We start from the raw sequence: 19,829 nt of genomic DNA on the forward strand, positions 1-19,829 counted from the left end.
CAGTTTCTGGAAGATGACTGTCTGCTTTTTTTCTTCCACCTTTGTTTCCCTTCCCCTTATCACCTAAAGTAGCCTCCCAGCAAGAGTGTCTTTCTTCCCACCCTTGTCTTTTTTTAACCCATTCATTCATTCATTCGAGAGCTAGACCTTCCATCCATTGGATCACTCCCCAGATGTCTGTAACGACCAGGCCTGGGCCAGGCAGAAGCCAGGAGCTGGTACACAGTCCAGGCATCCTGTGTGAATGACAGGAACCCAGGGCCCTTAGCCATCACCTGCTGCCTCCTAGGGACTGCATTGGCAGTAAGCTCCGAGAGTCAGGGGCTGGAGCCGGGTGTTGACCCCAGGCATTCTGATGTGGGATACTGTCATCTTAACCACTCCACTAAATGTCCTCCTCATCTACCCTTGTCTTTCTAAACACGAGTCTTATTAGTGCTGGTCTGTCTGTCCCCAGTTGAGATCTGGGTTGACCTGCGCCTGCCAGGTCGCTTACTGCTCACTCTCACAGCTCTGCTAGTCTCCCAGTGGTCAACTCTGTTTTAAAGATACAGTTCAAATGGAACTTTGTTTAAAATGAAATGCTCCCATAGCTCACTTGGCTAATCCTCCGCCTGCAGCACCAGCACCGCAGGTTCTAGTCCCGGTTGGGGTGCCGGTTCTGTCCCGGTTGCTCCTCTTCCAGTCCAGCTCTCTGCTGTGGCCCGGGAGTGCAGTGGAGGATGGCCCAAGAGCTTGGGCCTTGTACCCGCAAGGCAGACGAGGAGAAGCACCTGGCTCTTGGCTTTGGATCGGCATAGTGCCAGCCATAGTGGCCATTAGGAGGTGAACCAACGGAAAACGAAGACCTTTCTCTCTGTCTCTCTCTCTCTCACTGTCTAATTCTGCCTGTCAAAAAAAAGAAGAAAGAAACGCTCCCCTTTCTTTAGTTAATTCTGGGGGTGCTTGTCGTGATTTTTTTTTTATTTTTTTTTGACAGGCAGAGTGGACAGTGAGAGAGAGAGACAGAGAGAAAGGTCTTCCTTTGCCGTTGGTTCACCTCCTAATGGCCACTATGGCTGGCACTATGCCAATCCAAAGCCTGGAGCCAGGTGCTTCTCCTGGTCTCCCATGGGGTGCAGGGCCCAAGCACTTGGGCCATCCTCCACTGCACTCCTGGGCCATAGCAGAGAGTTGGCCTGGAAGAGGGGCAACCGGGACAGAATCCGGCGCCCTGACCAGGACTAGAACCCGGTGTGCCAGCGCCGCAAGGCAGAGGATTAGCCTAGTGAGCCGCGGCGCCGGCCCTTGTCGTGATTATTGTTCCTGTTGCGTCATATCATAGTCACTGGAGTGTTTCTCTCTGGGAGACAAGGACCCTTCCTGCTGGGAGCCCAGGTCGGGGCTGTCTTCGTATTCCCCGCTCTGGGCTAGAGTGGGCGACTCTCAGAAAATGTTTGCTGAACTGCTGAAGCCGAGCTCTGACCCAGCTGCGGGCACAGCGCGGCGCTCCTCTCAGAAGGTGGGGTGTTCCAAATCCTGAAGGTGACTGCCCAATTCCACTTCTGAGCCTGGAGTATCACATAAGGGACATGGACCAGCCTGTCACCAAAGCGTGTTCACTAGCTGGCTGGTGGATGAGCATCAGTGGCGTTATCTGATGCCTTTCTGGCTTTTCTAGACTCTTGCACAGACGAGTAGCGTGACTGTTTCACCTACTTTCCAACAAGTTGCTTGTCCTTTGCGGCTCTGAATTGGAGATACACCTACGCTTGTGACCAGCTGATTGCGATGAAGCCCTTGGGGACTGATGAAGTTATTTTAATGGACATCCACTTGCCCTTTGACTAACTGCCCCTGAAGTCTGTAGAACTGTCCCTTGCTAGTGGCTGGGCCTTTGTCTTTACTATATACTTTAAGGACTAAACTACTTCTGTGACTTCTGCTGTTGCTTCTGCTGCTCAGGTACCATCTCTGTTGTATCCCAGCCTTTGACCTTCCTTTTAGTCTAATTATTCCTTCATTCATTCTTTTCCTGTGTGTGTTTCAGATTTCTTCTCTCAACACCTTCCTCATGCATCTTGGATTTCACAGCACAGTGTGTATGGCTATTGCTAGCTCTTGATACCCAGCCCTCCCCACTTGTCTTTCAGCTGGCTCTGATGACTTCTGGCGTTGCTAACTGCTTGTGCTGCATTTACTTCTTAGCTTTGCTCAAAGGGATGGGGGAAAGCAGAGGCAATGCGATACCCTAGTTTCCAGGGCTTCCCTGGCTTCTAGAAAACTGATCAGCGCACAGCTTTATTAAAATGTGCTTGTTTCTGGCCAGCGCTGCAGCTCACTAGGCTAATCCTCCACCTTGTGGCACCGGCACAGCGGGTTCTAGTCCCGGTCGGGGCGCCGGATTCTGTCCCGGTTGCCCCTCTTCCAGGCCAGCTCTCTGCTGTGGCCCGGGAGTGCAGTGGAGGATGGCCCAAGTGCTTGGGCCCTGCACCCCATGGGAGACCAGGAGAAGCACCTGGCTCCTGCCATCGGATCAGCGCAGTGCGCCGGCCGCAGCGGCCATTGGAGGGTGAACCAACGGCAAAAGGAAGACCTTTCTCTCTCTCTCTCTCACTGTCCACTCTGCCTGGCAAAAAAAAATTTTTTAAAAAAGTGCTTGTTTCTAACGAGCTACACCTTGAGAGCAGTTGAAAACGTTGGAAATGTTTAAAAAGTTGCAAGAGATTATTAATATTCCAGAAGTAGATTTATCAGAGATCAGAATGTTCAAAATATTATAGAAATAGATAGTTTTTACAGCAAGAATTATAACCTCTGAGAAGAAAACTTTACATTTCTCCCAGACAAAGGAAACAGAGCCCGTTAAAAGTGTTTGTCAATGATACATTAATATTCAGAGCAGCTCCCCCAGTGTTGCTTGGTTTTAAGTCCAGACCTTAAATCCAATAGCATTCAAAAGGAACGCGTGCAACTCAAAAGTGTGCCCTTCATTCCCGGGTTGCTGAACCCCCTGGCGTTGTTGACCCAGGAGTCCTAGTAGATTATGTGCTGAAAATAGGGAACATATATAATTTCAACATCCAAAGAGGAACAAAGAAAAAGATTTTTTTTTTCCCTTTTCCCAGCTGCCCTCTGGTGGCAAAGGCACAACAGAGCTTGGGTGCAGGAAAATCCTTGCCTTGCAGATACTGCGCAAGCTGCTTGGGAGGCCCTGGCACCAAAACAGACTTCACCCTGTGCGTGAGCTCCCGAAAAGGAGGAGCAGGATATGTGGGCCCCCTAATTACTGTTTGCTTCCCCAAGGCACCTGTTCTTATCATAGTGGCACCAGGCTCCACCAGTACAGTCGATACTTGTATATTCACGAGAGACAATCGATAGAAAAATTAAAAAGGAAAGTCAAGGTAATTAGGCTAAAGCTGCTGCTTATGAGTTTTCAATAATTGCTTTAGCTTCCTCTTGTTTTCCCCTCTCTGAAAAATAGGGCCTGATTGAAGGACCGGGTCGTGTTTGACTGAGGACATGTCAAAATTAGACAAAGGCAGGCAGGAAATAAAATTAAGCTGTATTTGTTTTAGAGCAGTCAAAGGGCCTTTGCACGGTGGCACGGGAAGAATAGGCGTTGATTTAAATGCACCCATTAGCAGCTGCGCCATTGTTGGTACCTGTTCCTTGTCATCCTTTTCTGCACACTGGCAGGAGCCCACTCAGAGTCACTGTGACAGGCCATGCAGGAAAGCTCCAGAGGAGATCGTGGGTGAATTTCTCCCAGAACCGTCAGCATCTTTTAGCAAATTAAGTGCCATCCTTTATACAACTGTGGAATAACTTAGAACCACCATGGCTGCCATTGTGGGCCATGCTTGGCAGTTTGGCCATTGTTCCTTGTGCACAGAATTGCAGGGACCACTGTCCATTTATGAGACCTTGATGAAGAAGTCATCCGTGGTAGGTGAGTGAGCCTGAGCTTTGGTCCTGAGCTACCTGAGTGTTTCTGTGCTGTGAAGTCTTCTAAATAAATTAGGGCCACGCTGTTTCTTTTTGCTGCATAGTAGGTGAAGGGGAAAACAAACAAACAAAAGCAAAAACAAAAAAACCAGAGGAATCCCTAGTTTGGGAGAAATAAATGTAGGGAGAAAGGATACACTGGTGAGAGAGAGAGATTTCATATCTTATGCCCATTTACAGTCTTCATCTGCACTATTTCTGTCATCTTAAAGCACTTTATACGCCTTACAGCCGAATTATGTACCAACGTCATTTCATTCACCACTCAATAAATGGCTGTTAAACACCTGCCAGGAACATATTTCCTGGAGTCAAAAAAAAATTGGATCTTGTTAAATGTATAAGGAAAGTTTAGATATGGAGCCTATACTATGAAGATATTTATTGAGCATTATAGAAGGCTCAAAGCAAGATAGAAGACTCCCTAGGTAAAGACAATGCTATGCTAAACTCTCAGCACCTCGAAGTGGCCCCTGCCTGCCTCTGAAGTTCGTTAATGAGAAGGGAGTGACAGACTCAGGACTTGAAGCCAGGACTGTGTTGCTTTCTATGAAAGCACAAGGTCTCAAGCCTTTTACTGCATTGTAATATTTTGTTTGCAATTTAAAAAAAAAAAAAAAAGAAGATTCTCTAAGGGGAAGATATTCTTTGTGAAGTATGTTCCTTTACTCAGTAAACTCCAGATCTAATGAATAATAGAGATGCTAGGGTGTGGGTTTGAGATTCAGATGAGGGAGTGTTGAATTAATCCACACCCAGAGACATCAAAAAATGAGGAGGCACAGGTAGAAAGAACTAGAACTTAGAGTTATTGTTAATTATTCTTCAGACTGAGAATTACTTTATATTATTCCACCACTGGTTGAGCTTGCATAACTAAATCAATCCCTGCTGTCGTAGAACTTTTTAGGAAGTGAAAGCAGCCTTGATGGGTGACTAGGGACTCTCACTTTCGTAAGACTGTGCCAAGACTCTCAGCAGAGTCCTGATTCAGCACACCTTTTAGCTGAGGCCAAGGAATTGCGAATGCAACTAAACCTGGACATGCCTGATGGCTGAATTATTTGTTGCTTATTACCCACCATCCCAGATGTTTACGTTCTAGGTGATACTTTCATGGGGCAAAAATGTATATAATAAGCATTTATTCCTTTACTTTAAAAAAATGATTGTTCTAGACACATAATCACTCTGGGTTACAATTTATAGAAATTTTCCTGTGGGGTGATTTTTAAAAGCTTATTGTTTTGGTTCTCATACAGAAATCAACAGACAATAAATGCTGGTGAGGATATGGGGGAAAAGGTACCCTAATCCACTGTTGGTGGGAATGTAACCTGGTACAGCCATTGTGGAAGACAGTATGGAGAGACCTCAGAAATCTGAATACAGACCTACCATAGGACCCAGCCATCCCACTCCTGGGAATTTACCCAAGAGAAATGAAATCAGTATATGAAAGAGTTATCTGTACCCCCATGTTTCTTGCAGCTCAATTTACAATAGCTAAGAGATGGAATCAACCCAGATGTCCATCAACTCATGACTGGATAAAGACATTATGGGATACAGACACTATGGAATAGTGGAATAGCCACACAAAAAGAATGAAATCCTGTCTTTTGTAACAAAATGGACGCAACTGGAAACCATTATACTTAGTGAAATAAGCCAAACCCAAAAGACAAACATGTTTTCCCAGATCTGTGATAACTAATAGAATACAAAAAATGTAATGTATAGGAGTGAAATGAACATTGAGCTTAATGATTGTTTACAACCCTGAACAAGGTTTTTTTTTTTTTGTTTTCCCTTCTTACTAATTGTTGAACTCTTCTTAGTGTAGGGTTAATCTTATGAGTATAATGTAAACTGAAAGTAGATCATTATAACAATTAGGAGAGGGAATAGGAGAGAATGGAGGAGGAAGGGTGAGAGAGTGGGCAGGAGTGAGGGTAGGGTAGGAAGTATCAGTATGTTCTAGATCTGTGTACATGAAATACATGAAATTTATATACCTTAAATAAAATTAAAAAAAAAATGGTACTGGGACTGGTGCTGTGGCATAGCAGGTAAAGCTGCCACCTGCAGTGCCGGTATCCCACATGGGTGCAGGTTCGAGTCCTGGCTGCTCCACTTCTGATCCAGCTCCCTGCTATGGCCTGGGAAAGCAGTGGAAGATGGTCCAAGTCCTTGGGCCCCTACATCTGTGTGGGAGACCTGGAAGAAGCTCCTGGCTTCTAGCTTCAGATCGGCTTAGCCCTGGCTGTTGCGGCCAACTGGGGAGTAAACCAGCAGATGGAAGAACTAACTCTCTCTCTCTCTCTCTCTCTCTCTCTCTCTCTCTCTGCCTCTCCTTCTGTGTAATTTGACTTTCTAATAAATCTTCAAAAAAATTGGTACAATCACTTTGAAAAAAAATAAAAGCTCCTTCTTTCTCTGGTCTTCTGTCTTGACCTATTCTGAGAGAAGCTTCTTTGTACTGCTCTGCCTTATTTTCTGTTGTCACTTTGTACTTGTTGTTTTGTTTGTTTTCACCCTGTGAAAAGGTTGAGTAGCAAACAAGAACGATAACCTGTCATGCAGCCATCATGGGTGCTATGTATAAGAGCATAGGGGAGTCCAGGTGCCTTGTTTGGAACTCACCTGTGCTGTTGATTTTGTAAATCTTCACTAAGTGGTAATCTATAAAATGGTGATAATAGAAGCACCTATCGTGTGGACTTCCGTGGATGAGGTAACATACAGCAAGTATCTTGTGACTTGTTTTGGGTTTTCTTTCCTTCTAGCCTGTAAAGTTTGAGAGAAAGAATTGGTGTCTAACATGCAAAACACTCCTTTGGTAAAAACGTAATTTCAGCCTTCCTACAGGCATTTTCCTGCTGTACGATCCATGACCAAAGAAGAAGCAAAGGTTTCCCATGTGGCATGTTTACTTGTTTTTTTTTTTTTTTTTTTTTTTTTTTTTTTTTTTTTTTTTTTTTTAAAGAATGGGGCATTCCAGCTCATATACTGTATTGTCTTTAGTTTTTAGTCAATCTAGGAAAATCCTCGGAAGATTAATTTTCCACTATTTTTGTTTTAAACTTTCTGTGGCTCTCCTTCTTTGGTTAGGATAATTGCCAATCCCAAGTAGCATGGAAAGCTTTAGTTATTTTGCTCGTTAAATGTTACCTTAAAGCATTCTTGTAGATAAAGAAATATTATCTGTTTCTTCATTCTGAATATTATAGCCTGGCTAATGAACTCACATATTCTTTTATTGGTTTATTAAGCATTAATTTCCCAATGCCAGAGTCTCCACCTAGGAAGTTTCTGGCTTACCGATCCACATTGCGTGTCTGCCTTAAGATCAAGTTCCGTGCAGGTGTGCAGTGAGGCACCACGCTTGCTTCTCTGCCCCATCTTCTGCTTTCCAGTAAAATTCGGCCTTGACATTCAGGGCTGAGGTCCATAAGGTTTTCTGGAAGCGTTGTATTCCAGCGCTCAGTTTTTTAAGAGGAAACTATAGCGAAAGAGGAGTGTGACGAAGCCCATCAGAGTACACAGGGAGAATTCCCACAGAATGCACAAATCTTTTCATCTGTTGCTAAAAAGTTGCAGAGTCACAGAGGTGCAGCCCCTCTTCCCCATGATTCCTCATTCAGCCGGCAGATTGGCAGCAAGAAATGCTACCATGGTTCTTAGGAGTCAGGGCTGTTTTCCCTTGTTCCAAGGGGGGGGGGGGGGTCTCACTGAAGCACTTTGGAGAAAGCGGAAGCACAGACCAGAGGAGAGAAAGAGAAGAAAGTCAGTTGAGGAGAGAGAGTCAGGTTCTGAAGCAGGACGTTACTCAGCGCAAGGGTATGGTCAGATCCAGGGAGCTGAGGCAGAAGACGTCGTGTCAAGTGGCACTTAGAAGAGCATCTACCCCTGTAAAAACTCTAAGAGGAGGGACACGATTAGGTTGTGTGATGAACCCTCCAGGAGAGTCTCCTTATCCCAAAGGTCTAAGCCATCTCTGAGCCTTTAAGTTGATTCTAAGTTAAGTCAAGTTAATTTCAAGTATTCTAAAATATTATTGCTCTATATTAAGTCCTCTTACTTATTTTTCTATGGTATTGGAATGCATTGCAGGGAACACACCTGAAAACAGTTAGCATTCAAAATAATGTAGTCCAGAATAAATACAATCATGCACTTACTACGATGAATAAGTGGGGCATGCTGGGCTGGTCCTGTGACAGTAGTGGTTGTTATCATGATTATTATTTTGTTTTTCCTAAAGAAAATACACTTGGGCCCATTTAACTTGTAGTAAGACTTCCAAGAAGGTTAGTAGTAGCATCCTTTATTGAATAATCACAGCAGAAATGCAAAGATTGGCATGCTGTGAGGGCCAGATGAAAGAATTTTCAAGTAGACTTTGAAGTCTGCATGCATTGGCATGTGTGTTGCTAGACCCATGATGATGACGATGGTGCACTTCTCTGGCACTTATTTCTGAATTACCTTGGTCAAAAGCAAAAGATTTCCCCTGTGTAGCCTGCCGTATGGTCAGAGTGAGCGTGCATCCTGACTTCCTCGCATCCCTGTCACTCCCTGCCTCCTCACCCCTGCCCGTTCAGAGGCACTGCTTAAAATCTGGATGATTCAGCAAGAAAAACCAACAGGCAGGAAGAATATTAATTACCTTATTGCCTATCAGCTATCGCCACATAATTGCAACTTCTACTTTCTGATTGAAGATTTGGCCTTTTAGATTTAGAATGTGTCATGAAATTTTTGCTCCCTGTTCTCACACTGCAAATGAAGAGCCTACACAAAGAGATTGGGACAGCAGTAGATGTCCACTTCCTGTGGGCACGAGCTGTAAGCCTTACCTTTGTGTTGCCCCACAATGGTCCCTTCAGTGAGCAGTTATTGGATTAACCTCTTTCTACTGCCCTTAGGTTTCCACCACCAGAGTTAATGCTTTGGAGATCCTAGAACTCTATAGCGGCTTTGTTTCAGTAATTTACCTTATCAGTAACCCAGAAAGGCATGAAGAGCCCAGATAAGCTTCAATGACTGTGCCCCAGAGATGCAAGGAACCACGCCACACGGAGGCCCAGATTGGAAAGATCAAGAGTTGCAATGGGGAAACCCAAAATTATCTCATGTTAACCAGAAGGACTTACAGACCTCGGCTTATCATCTGTGGCTAAAATTGATAGTAGTGGTGTGGTAAGGTCACACAGCTGGGTGACAAATGGCATAGGCAAGGTCTAGAAGCTTCTTTCTTTCTTTCTTTTTAAAAAGATTTATTTACTCATTTGAAAGGCAGAGTTACAGAGAGGCAGAGACAGAGAGAGAAGTCTTCTATCCTCTGGTTCACTCCCAAGATGTCTGCAACAGCCCGAGCCAGGCTGATCTGAAGCCAGGAGCCAGAAGCTTCTTCGAGATCTCCCACGTTGGTGCAGGCACCCAAGGACTTGGGCCATCTTCTTCTGCTTTCCCAGGCCACAGCAAGGAGCTGGATCAGAAGTGAAGCAGCTGGGATTTGAACCAGCACCCATATGGGATGCTGGCACTGTAGGCAGTGACCTTACCCGCTATACCAGAGCGCCACCCCCTAGCAGCTTCTTTGTGCTTCTCTATCTTCTCCCTTCCTCCCCAAGAGAATCACACTAAGCACACTCTCCCTCCATTGACAGAAACCCAGGGACGTGTGTGAGCGATTCAGTGCCCAGGGTCAGGGGCTGGTCACTTGGTCTTGTAGATACCATCTGCCTAGCACAGATCAGAACTCCAGACTCCCAGCAGGACAGCAGGTGTTCCACAGGAATCACATTGCACCGTCTGAGCACAGTGTACCGCCCTTATCAGCCAGGGAAGTACGAGAGATGGCTTCCAAACCCTGCATTTGCAGAGGCACAGAAGCCTGCCAGGCAGGCCCTTCCGGAGCCAGCCGCCTCACTCTGCCTACGGGGACTGTTTACTGCACAAGGGTCATTGTCTTCAGGGATTTTGCTGGACAGCTGAAAGTCACCATGGCCGAGGAGGCTCAGGAGCCAAGACCCTTGGCTTTATGTCAGCTCTCTGTCCTCATAGATAGGAGATAAACACTTGTATGCTTGTACCACTAAGGTGGGTCTCTATGGTCGTAAGTTAGAGGAGCTTCATTACTTGGAAGCTAAATTAAGAGGGTTCTGTTTTCCTGCCCTGTTTCCTTTGGGAATCACTGTCCTCACTGATAGACCCTTCAGTGGAACACAAAAGGACAAAGCTGGGGGAGAGCTCCCCCAGATGGCCTACTTCCCAGTCGTCCATGTCTCTGGGTCCTGATGCGTGGTGGCCTGTGTTTAGAAACTTTATGCATAATCCAACTGAACTTAAAAGTGCTATGAGTGTTGTTCAGTGTAGTCGTAAGTATACCTTATCTTGTCAGACTACAAAGGAGTAATATTATGTGTCTTCTCGACTTTAAGCACTGAGCTAAATCAAATATAAAGTTGTATTTTAACCTCAAACCAACGGTCTGTTCTTTTTCCAGGCTAAATTGCTTCTGCTTTTACAGTACCTGGATATTCAGTAGAGGACTGAACCCCAGCCCCTTGTTTCACATGGGGGTGCCCTCCTTGCTGACCTTCCTAAAAGCAGTTGACTTGTTCTTACTCATAGATTTGATGCCACGAATACTAAACAGATAAATCTCTATGACCAAAAGGAGATTCTAGAAACGTCTCCAAAGTGAAGGAAGCAAAGAAACCTAATGTTGGGATTTTCTCATCATCGGCAAAGAAAAAGTGGTGTACGTTGTAATTATCTGAGGATTCACATTAGATTGGCCTCTGTTCCTCCAATGCATCTGCCTCCTATTGTCCTCCATCCCCCAAGATTCGAGACTATTTGCTCCTTAATAGTGAGCCTCTGATATTAACAAATAAAGGACATGCATTGAATATCTCAAGCACATGTAGATCCCAGTGTGTTTAAGGATTGTTAGGTTAAATCACTATCTCCAAAGTGCCCATTGAACTCCAGTTTCTTAAGAGGTCTTAGACTTTCTAGATTTTATTCCGTATTTCTTGGCCAGAGACCCAGAGCACCACTGGAAGCTGACTGCTTGTTTCTGTAACACACATACAAGTTGAGTAGCCCTTATGTGAAATTTTTGGGACCAGAACGATTCTAGATTTCTAACATTTCAATATTTCGTGATTTTCATATGAGATCTCTTCAGGGCAAGAGCCAAGTCAAAACACAAAATTCATTTATGTTTCACATGCACCTCCCACACATAGCCTGAAGATAATTTTATTCATGAAAATTCTGTGCAAAGGTACGGAAATTTCTATTTCTTGCATCACATCAGTGCCCAAAAAGTTGAGAATTTCAGAGCGTTTTGGATTTCAATTTTATGATTAGAATTGCAGAACCTTTATGTGTGTAGCAGAAAGATCTGTGGTGCTTCACGCTATGGGGAATCCCACCTAGACACTGTGGCCAGCATAGTATGGTACGAGAGATGAGTGCCTGATATATGACAGTGTTAGGGACTTGTTTTGAACCTTTTGAATGAGAAAGCCTCAGAAGACCTTTTTTCTTTCTTTCTTTTTTTTTTTTTTTTTTTTTTTTTTTTGAAAATGCAGTTTGTTGAAAGACAAGAGTCACACCCCTTGGACAGATATTGGTTGTATTTCTGAACATGGAGCAGGCCTGTTTGTGCAGAAAGTGCTTCTCCTCCTGAACAGGTCGGCTGAATCCTTCCAGTTTCTTGTTTCATTGAAGACCATCAAAATATTTGGAGGGTCAGCCTATTTCATGGCCACAAAGGCACCTTTAATTGCTTGCGTGGAGTTAGAGCCTGTCTTTCTCCTTTGCCAAGAAAGTGACATGTATTAGCATTTCTCTGGTAGTTATTTGTAATTGTACCAGTGCGCACCATTCCCAACTGTTACAATTAAATCATTTGAGATTCTAGTCACGCTTCTCAGCAAATGCACCAAATTATAGCTCAAGACTTCTGCTTGAAATCCAGACTTCCAATTAGTAAACTGGCCAGGGTGGGAAGGGTTAGCAAGGGAAAGACCTGAGAAAACACGAGGCCCAAAATAGTCTGAAATTTCCTTGCTGCCTCGCCTCCGCCCCAAGTTGATTTGTCAGCATGTGAGCGGGTGGTCCATCTTCTGAGAAACGGCTTGGTGTTCTTTTCATCCAAATTTAATTGGCTTTCATGGGCTGAATTAAATCAGCAAAGGAAAAGTTAGATAGATGATGTAAGGGAGCAAATATCTCCCTGTACAAGAGCAACTTCTTTCGGGGGTTGGCCATTGTTCTGTTTCCATCAGGAGCACAGCCTCATGACAAGGGTGCTTCAGAACGTTCATGGAAAATAGAATTGAAAGATAGGTTTATTTTGGTGTGAAAGGGATTGGGAAATTGTATATACGAATGTCTAGCTTTTCGTCCTGTGGGCTTTTACATGTCTTTATAGCTGCAAAGAAGCTCTCATTTTCCATTTTCACTTGTTTCAAGAGCTCATTAAGCTGTCTTCCGACACAGTCCTCCTTTCACTCGGAGTGACCATTCCATTACATCCTCTGAGTTTTCTAATTTACTTTCTTCAAGACAAGCATCTATAATCTCTTCCTCCAGTAAGTCTGCCTTTTCCAGGGGAACTCCTTCTGTTGATTCAGCACCTGTGAATGTAATGTTTCAGTTGCTTTAGGAGAGAAACTGCGAGATGGAGCATGGGAGTATGGGTGGAAGGGTCTTCACATTCCAGGCACGATGTTCCCTCTACTGCTTACTCCCTCTAGGCCTGTGGCCAGTTTGGCTGACTTTTCAGTGTCGCCATGTTTTTATTAGAAAATGAGACTCACATTACCCATCCTTCTTGGGTGGTGTTTGTTGCTCCATTTGCTCATTCTTTGGGAATATGTGTTGAGCCATACCCTAGGCGGACATCAGACTGCCAAGAAGGATGAGGTTCATGCTGCAGGAAACTGCCATCTACCCCAAAAGTGAACGTTAACCACACAGTAACAAGTACGATCACTGTTTTAAAACAGAGTGATTTCCGTATGTCATTGGAATGTGATGGGGGTGCATAAAGAGACACCATGGAAGAATGTGGTCTTTGCTGGGGAGGGAGCACTGGACGGGAGCCATGGGCAACTTTGCTCATCATGTCAATGTGAGATTCTTGGATGTCTTCATGGAGGATGAGAAAAAATAGCCATGCTGTGTTGCCTTCAGTAAATTATCTTGCAAATGTTTCACCAGTCACTAGGTTTCCCAATTCTTCTCACCCTTGGAACGATCACCTAATAGTGTCTATCAGACATCCCACGTAAATGCCCGGGTCGAGCTCACGTTCTGCTGATTCCACCCTGTGTCTGTGGAGCCAGGTGCTTTGCCCGTCTTTCTGTGTGAGCTGCTCACTCCTGCTTCTTGATGCCATGCTTTAAACCCCATCCTCCTGTTTTTCCCCATCACGTTGACCTTGTCTTTCAAAGCTTGAAGAACTCATTCTCTTTGGGTTGTGCTTTATTCAAAGAGCATTCTGTGTCTTTTAGCTTAAATGCATAACTGCAGAGACTTCTGTCTGTTAGGACTATGAACAGCAAGGAACTGAAACAACAGTTCTCTCCGAAGACCAACTCGGCAGTCCTCACCATAACAGGGTATTTTTTGAATCTGCTACCTTACTGTGGTCCCACTTAATTTATTCACTCTTATAAGTATCATCAACTGTTCAGAGTTGAGCCCAGATTATATCAAAGCAACTGGCAAAAACTCTAGAAATGAGACGTATGAATGTGTGAGAGGCACAGGAAGGTGTGATGAGGGCTGCAGAGACACACAAGGGAGGGCGGATGCCCCGTGCCTCAGGAGGTCCAGAGTGGCTCAAAGACCCTCACACCATTGATGCCAAAGCTTTCAGGACAGCAGGGACTTCCCAGATGAACAACAAGGAAGCCCCTTCTCACTCACCTGTCCGTTGTGTGGAAACATAGTGTGAACCACACACAGTTGTGGAACCCAAGGTGACCTGCTGAATCTGGGGTGCTGAGTGTTTTTAGAGTCTGGAAGGTGAGGCTCCTAACCTTGGACTTAATGAGTTAGGGGGACAAGGCTTAAAAGGGTTCAAGTCAGGATGAGTTCATCAAATTTGTACCTGAAGGAGATGGAAGACAAGTAGGAAGAGATTCTATAATTCTTACAATGTGCCAGGCAAAAATCTCTGTTCATTATCTTTAAGCCCATATGTTTATTCCCTTAATCCTCACATCTACAATGCCAACAGTAATACCAGTACTGTGGAGGATATTCTGAGTTGGCCAACACAAAAGCAATGGGAACAGTGTCTTAGAATAGACTGTTAGGAAATGATAAGATCTTGAAATAAGGTTGTTGGAGTAAGGGGTCTTGTCAGCAGGATTGACAGGTCTTAGGCAGGCTACTGGAGGTCAAGGAGAGGGAGGAAGACAAGGTCATCTCCAACTCTGCCCTGAGCGGCTGGGTATGTGGAGACTGTGAAAGCGAGAGCGGAGTTCTGGGGAAAGGTGTTGAGATTAGCATTTTAGATCCTGAAGAAATATCCTAAAGAATTCACTGAGAATATCTCTCAGGAGCTCCGAAGGGTAGAAGGTACACATAATGGCATTGTCAGTATTTGTGTGTTAGTTGTAACCAGGACAGTAGTTGAAATGAACTAGGGAATCTAGGTAAGAAAAAAATTGTGTGACACCCTAGGGAACATAACCAGTTAAGGAGTGGTCAGAGGAATGGAGACTGAAATGAATATATTATTATTATAAACTGTTAAAATTCTTTACAGTGATGCACTGATCCCCCACCATGAATATACAGTGCTCTGATGTACTATAACCTATGTACTCCACTGTTTTAGCTCTAACTTAATTAGCCCTGTTTAATGCTCTCAAGTAGGATAAGCATCATATACTTGATGAATGTTATACCTTCTTAGGATTTATAAGGGCTTGTAGATGTTGTTTCTGAGACCCTAGTGGAAAGCTACTCAGGGAAACTGAGTTGATGGTTTTGCTTTTGTGTTTTTTTTTTTTTAATTTTATTTTGTTTATTTGAAAGGAAAAGCGACAGAGAGAAACAGAGAAAGAGATCCTCCATCCTCTCATTTACCCACCAAGTGGCCACAACAGCCAGGGCTGAGCCAGGCTGAAGGCAGGAGCCAGGTACTCCATCTGGGTGGCAGGGATTCATTGAAATCCTTGGTCCATCTGCTGCTGCTTTCCCAGGTGCGTTAGCAGGAAGCTGGATCAGAAACAGAGTAGCTGAGACTCCAACCAACACTCCAATATGGGATACTGGTGTTGCAAGCAGCAAACTTAACCTGCTACACCACACATTAGCCTCTATTCCTTTTTTCTCTTTACATACATGCCCTTGCTCTTGATAAGGAAAGATAGTCCACATTATCTTATGGCTCTGTAAACAATGTTGTAGTGGCTGATCATTAAACGTAAATTGAAGATTTTTTCTATACTAAAGGAAGTCTTGGCATGCAGCTTTGTCCTGTGTGCTTCCCACTAGTGATGGAGTCTATTTAAAATACCATGCAGATGCTGAGATTCAGATAACTAGAGACCACCAGAAAAACAAGTGTGAAATCCTCCCTTCACTAGTTTTACCTCCACAAGACGTACTTGATGCTATATAGATTCTTCACACAACCCTGGAAGGTCACTTGAAGCAACCGAAAAGCCATTTGTTCAGAATTTTTAAGAGGAGCTATAGAAGAGTAATAGCAACGCTTCATTCCATTTGTTGAATGCCTGCTATGCGCTAGGCTTTGTGAGAGCAGGCACAGTACGGGTCTTCTCAGCTGTGCGTTCCACCACTCTGAGCTGCTCCGGCATTTCCCCGGTGGTTTCTGTTCCTAATTTCTTCACTCAGAGCAGGATATTTGCCCCAAATTTCTTCCCCTTCCCTTCTCTGTGATACTCCTTTATCTTTCACAGCTTAGCTTGTATTTCCAGTCTGCATAGCAGTTGCTTTCCCAATTAAATTATTGGGAAAACAGTGTGATGGCAATGAAACACTTGGATGAAGAAAAAAATTGTTCTATCCCAACATAGCAAGTTCTTTTGGTTTAATATCTTCCAGTTCTTTGCCTCATGCATATGTATTCTTATAATACTACTTGCAATATTTTGCATTCTGCTTTTTCTCTTACTCAACATATTTTTTCGTATTTCCATATGATTTTCATAATTATCATTTTCATCACAAAAATAGCATTATCTCACTACAGAAGATAAATCCTCCCTAATTCCTAGCTTGATGACACTTCTCGTTTGTTTTCCTGTTAAGTACCTGTGTTATAACTGAAGGCAGAAGGTAGGAATGTCTAAATAGCTAAGGAAGCCTACATTGCTACTTTTTATTTTGATGAAGTCATACTTCCACAAAAGTTCCTTCGAATTCTATTAATCTCACTGAACCTCCTGCACATCACCTAGAGGGCATTGGGCTTGATTATTTCTAGGATTATCTCTGCAGCTTTTCAGCTCTAATCAGTATATGATTCTGCCTATGAATACAGTAAACCTTCATGGTGTTACTAGTTCATCACCTTTCTTTGTGAAATACACACCAGAAAGAATGAGGCAGGGGCCAGCGCTGTTGCAGTAGGCTAAGCATCTGCCTGCAGTGCTGGCATCCCATATGGCACCAGTTTGAGTCCTGACTGCTCCACGTCCCATCCGGCTCCCTGCTGATGGCCTGGGAAAGCTCTGGAAGATGGGTCAACAGCATGGGCCCCTGTACCCGCGTGGGAGACCCAGAAGAAGCTCCTGGCTTCGGATCGGCCCAGCTCCAGCCATTGCATCCATTTGGGGAATGAACCAGTGGATGGAAGATCTGTCTGTCTCTCTCTCTCTCTCTCTCTCTCTCTCTAACTCTTCCTCTCAAGTAAATAAGTAAATCTTAAAAAAAAAAAAAAAAAAAAAAAAAAAGATGCGCTGAAAGCTTTTGACCCTCTCCATTTAAAAATTCTCCTTTGCAGCCAGCGCCGCGGCTCACTAGGCTAATCCTCCGCCTAGCGGCGCCGGCACACTGGGTTCTAGTCCCGGTTGGGGCGCCGGATTCTGTGCCGGTTGCTACTCTTCCAGGCCAGCTCTCTGCTGTGGCCAGGGAGTGCAGTGGAGGATGGCCCAGGTGCTTGGGCCCTGCACCCCATGGGAGACCAGGAAAAGCACCTGGCTCCTGGCTCCTGCCATCGGATCAGCACTGTGCACCGGCCGCAGTGCGCTGGCTGCGGCGGCCATTGGAGGGTGAACCAACGGCAAAGGAAGACCTTTCTCTCTGTCTCTCTCTCTCACTGTCCACTCTGCCTGTCAAAAAAAAAAAAAAAATTCTCCTTTGCAGCCAGCGCCGTGGCTCACTAGGCTAATCCTCTGCCTGCGGCGCCGGCACCCCAGGTTCTAGTTCCGGTTGGGGTGCTGGATTCTGTCCCAGTTGCTCCTCTTTCAGTCCAGCTCTCTGCTGTGGCCCAGGAAGGCAGTGGAGGATGGCCCAGGTCCTTGGGCCCTGCACCCGCATGGGAGACCAGGAGGAAGCACCTGGCTCCTGGCTTTGGATCCGCGCAGCGCGCCAGCTGTAGCAACCACTAGGGGGGTGAACCAACAGAAGAAAAGACCTTTCTCTGTATCTCTCTCTGTCTAACTCTGCCTGTCCAAAAAAAAAAAAAATTCCTATGCACAGATGTAAAATGTCCATGCAGTATCTTCTGAGAACCAAGAATCTTTGATTTAGTATAGGGAAAATCTTCTGGAAACAACTTACATTTCAGAAAGTATTTCATATGTGGAGGAAACAATGTGGTTTGTTTTATTATGGTTTTGCACCATGAAGATAGTAAGAAATGGGGAGAAGTCTTGAGAAGCAACTATAAAACACATTGCAAAGTTACAGAAAATATTGACAGAAATTAGTTTAAAATATTTATTCTGGTTAGCTTAGGAAAATCACTGTCATCAAAGTTGATGACTCGTGGGGCTGTACATGGAAGTGCTTAACTCAGGCTTCTAGAATGAGGAGGAAAAAGCTGGCATGATCACAATTGTCTAGCTCCTTTTAAAAAGCAGGTATTAAAGGACTAAATGGGTCCCCTAGCTCCACTGTGTATTATTGGAAAATCTATCTGTGAAATGGATCATTCAAGATTTGGTTTTCTGTGTGTAAGCAGATATGCAGATACAACATCCTGCCCGCCTCGTTTCCAAGGTCATCCTCTTCCATGTAAAGACCGTGCATCCCACGTTAAAGGCGATGGTAGCGGGGACGCGATTTCATGTTGAGTGTGAATCATGGAATGTCACGATGCATGTTATGGCTCTAGTCAAATGACTCGGGGATTTTTCCGTGAGTTAAATAAGAACGAGGGAAAGGTCGTTTTAGGAGGAAAGGAAGTGCCTCATTGTTTAGCATGCAGACTGTACTGTGTTTGCTGTGTGGTTCAGTGTTTAAAGGAGAGTTGGGAGAGTGCCGCAGCTTTGGGAACGCCCAGGCAGAGCTGGGGCAGCGACTGTCGGTCTCCTGTTTGCCTGTGGGACTTCAAAGTCCGAACCACCTGACAGAGTCTGTTCAGAGAGGCCTTTGTGCCATGGAGTCCCACCTTGGGTGAAATAATATTAGTAAAGAGGATGCTATTGTGGTGGGATCTTTCCTTACCTGTGAGAACCGCTTTTATGCTGACATTCTTGGAGTACTCAGATGTGCATAAGGAAAAGGTATTCATGAATCTCCATCCTGGCTAAACATTGATTTACTCAGGGACACACACCCTCCCGCCCCCTTCCCCACCCCCAGTTTGCTTTTGAATGCCTTGCTCCTGAGCCCTGAGTACCATCCAGGTGACCAGCACTGTCCCGCCTGCTTTCCTATGTGCGGACTCATTGATCTCCCCCACGGCCTTGTAAAGGCGGCACCATGATTACCCCCCCCCCCCACCGTGAAACACACAAGGAGACCAATCTTTAAAAATGGATGTGGCTTACCTGAGTTCACACAAAAAGTAAAGGATGAAACAGGAATTTTAACTCAGGCCCTGTAGCTCCAGAGCCTGTTGTCTTCTCCAGAGAGGTTGAAGAAGGATCTCATTCCAGGCTGTCTTTAGTTGTTGGTCCCTTGGGGGATTCTGAGTTGCTGAACTATTTAGGAAGCATCTTTCGTGGTTTCGTGGATGACCGTGACCCAGGCAGAAAGTCCTGAAGCTAGTGTATTATAACTTTATGCATGCTTGGTTCACTACTCAGTTGAGCAGGTATTGGTCATCCAGGCACCAGGAATACAGAGGTGACTTCAATGCCAGTTCTGTGACCCTGGGAAGCTCTCTGCCTGGGAGAAGCTGACAAACCAGCAGGGTATGCTTTCTGTAATATGTGCAAATGCTCTGGGGGCATTGGGAAGAATATGTATTCTTATTCACTCATATTTCATGTTTGGGTGTATTTTAAATTAGGCATGTATACATACCTAATGGTATACAGTGTTACACAGGTGAACAGTGCAAAGTGTGTGTGTGTGTGTGTGTGTGTGTGATAGCTTCATCTTCCCCACCCAGTGCCCACATTATTCATTTTGATCCTTGAAGTTTAATAACCTTACTAAAATGTTCCATCATTTTTACCATCAGGATAGATTCTGCAAGTTCAGTCTGTAGACTACAAAAAGGATAAGGATCGTGTTTTCCATAAGGTAAAGTCGGGAATTAAAGTGTTTTGGCAGTGTCGAGCTCTTGAAGAACAAATATTGAAGCTTTGATGCATTTCTGGAGGGTGAGGAGGAGTAAAGAAAGGGACCAGTGTATTCTTGGTTAAGTAGGCAGT

At 44.6% G+C, this 19,829-nt stretch overlaps 1 protein-coding gene and 1 long non-coding RNA gene across 4 annotated transcripts in view; both read left to right on the forward strand.

The window, feature by feature from the left end:
• EXOC4 (exocyst complex component 4) overlaps positions 1-19,829 on the forward strand; it is an 871,518-nt gene that overhangs the window by 524,071 nt on the left and 327,618 nt on the right. The window lies entirely within an intron of this gene.
• Positions 1-19,829, forward strand: part of LOC138849071 (uncharacterized) — a 77,262-nt gene that overhangs the window by 42,204 nt on the left and 15,229 nt on the right. The window lies entirely within an intron of this gene.

The sequence above is a fragment of the Oryctolagus cuniculus genome, chromosome 3, assembly GCF_964237555.1.
Source record: "Oryctolagus cuniculus chromosome 3, mOryCun1.1, whole genome shotgun sequence".
Taxonomy (NCBI): domain Eukaryota; kingdom Metazoa; phylum Chordata; class Mammalia; order Lagomorpha; family Leporidae; genus Oryctolagus; species Oryctolagus cuniculus.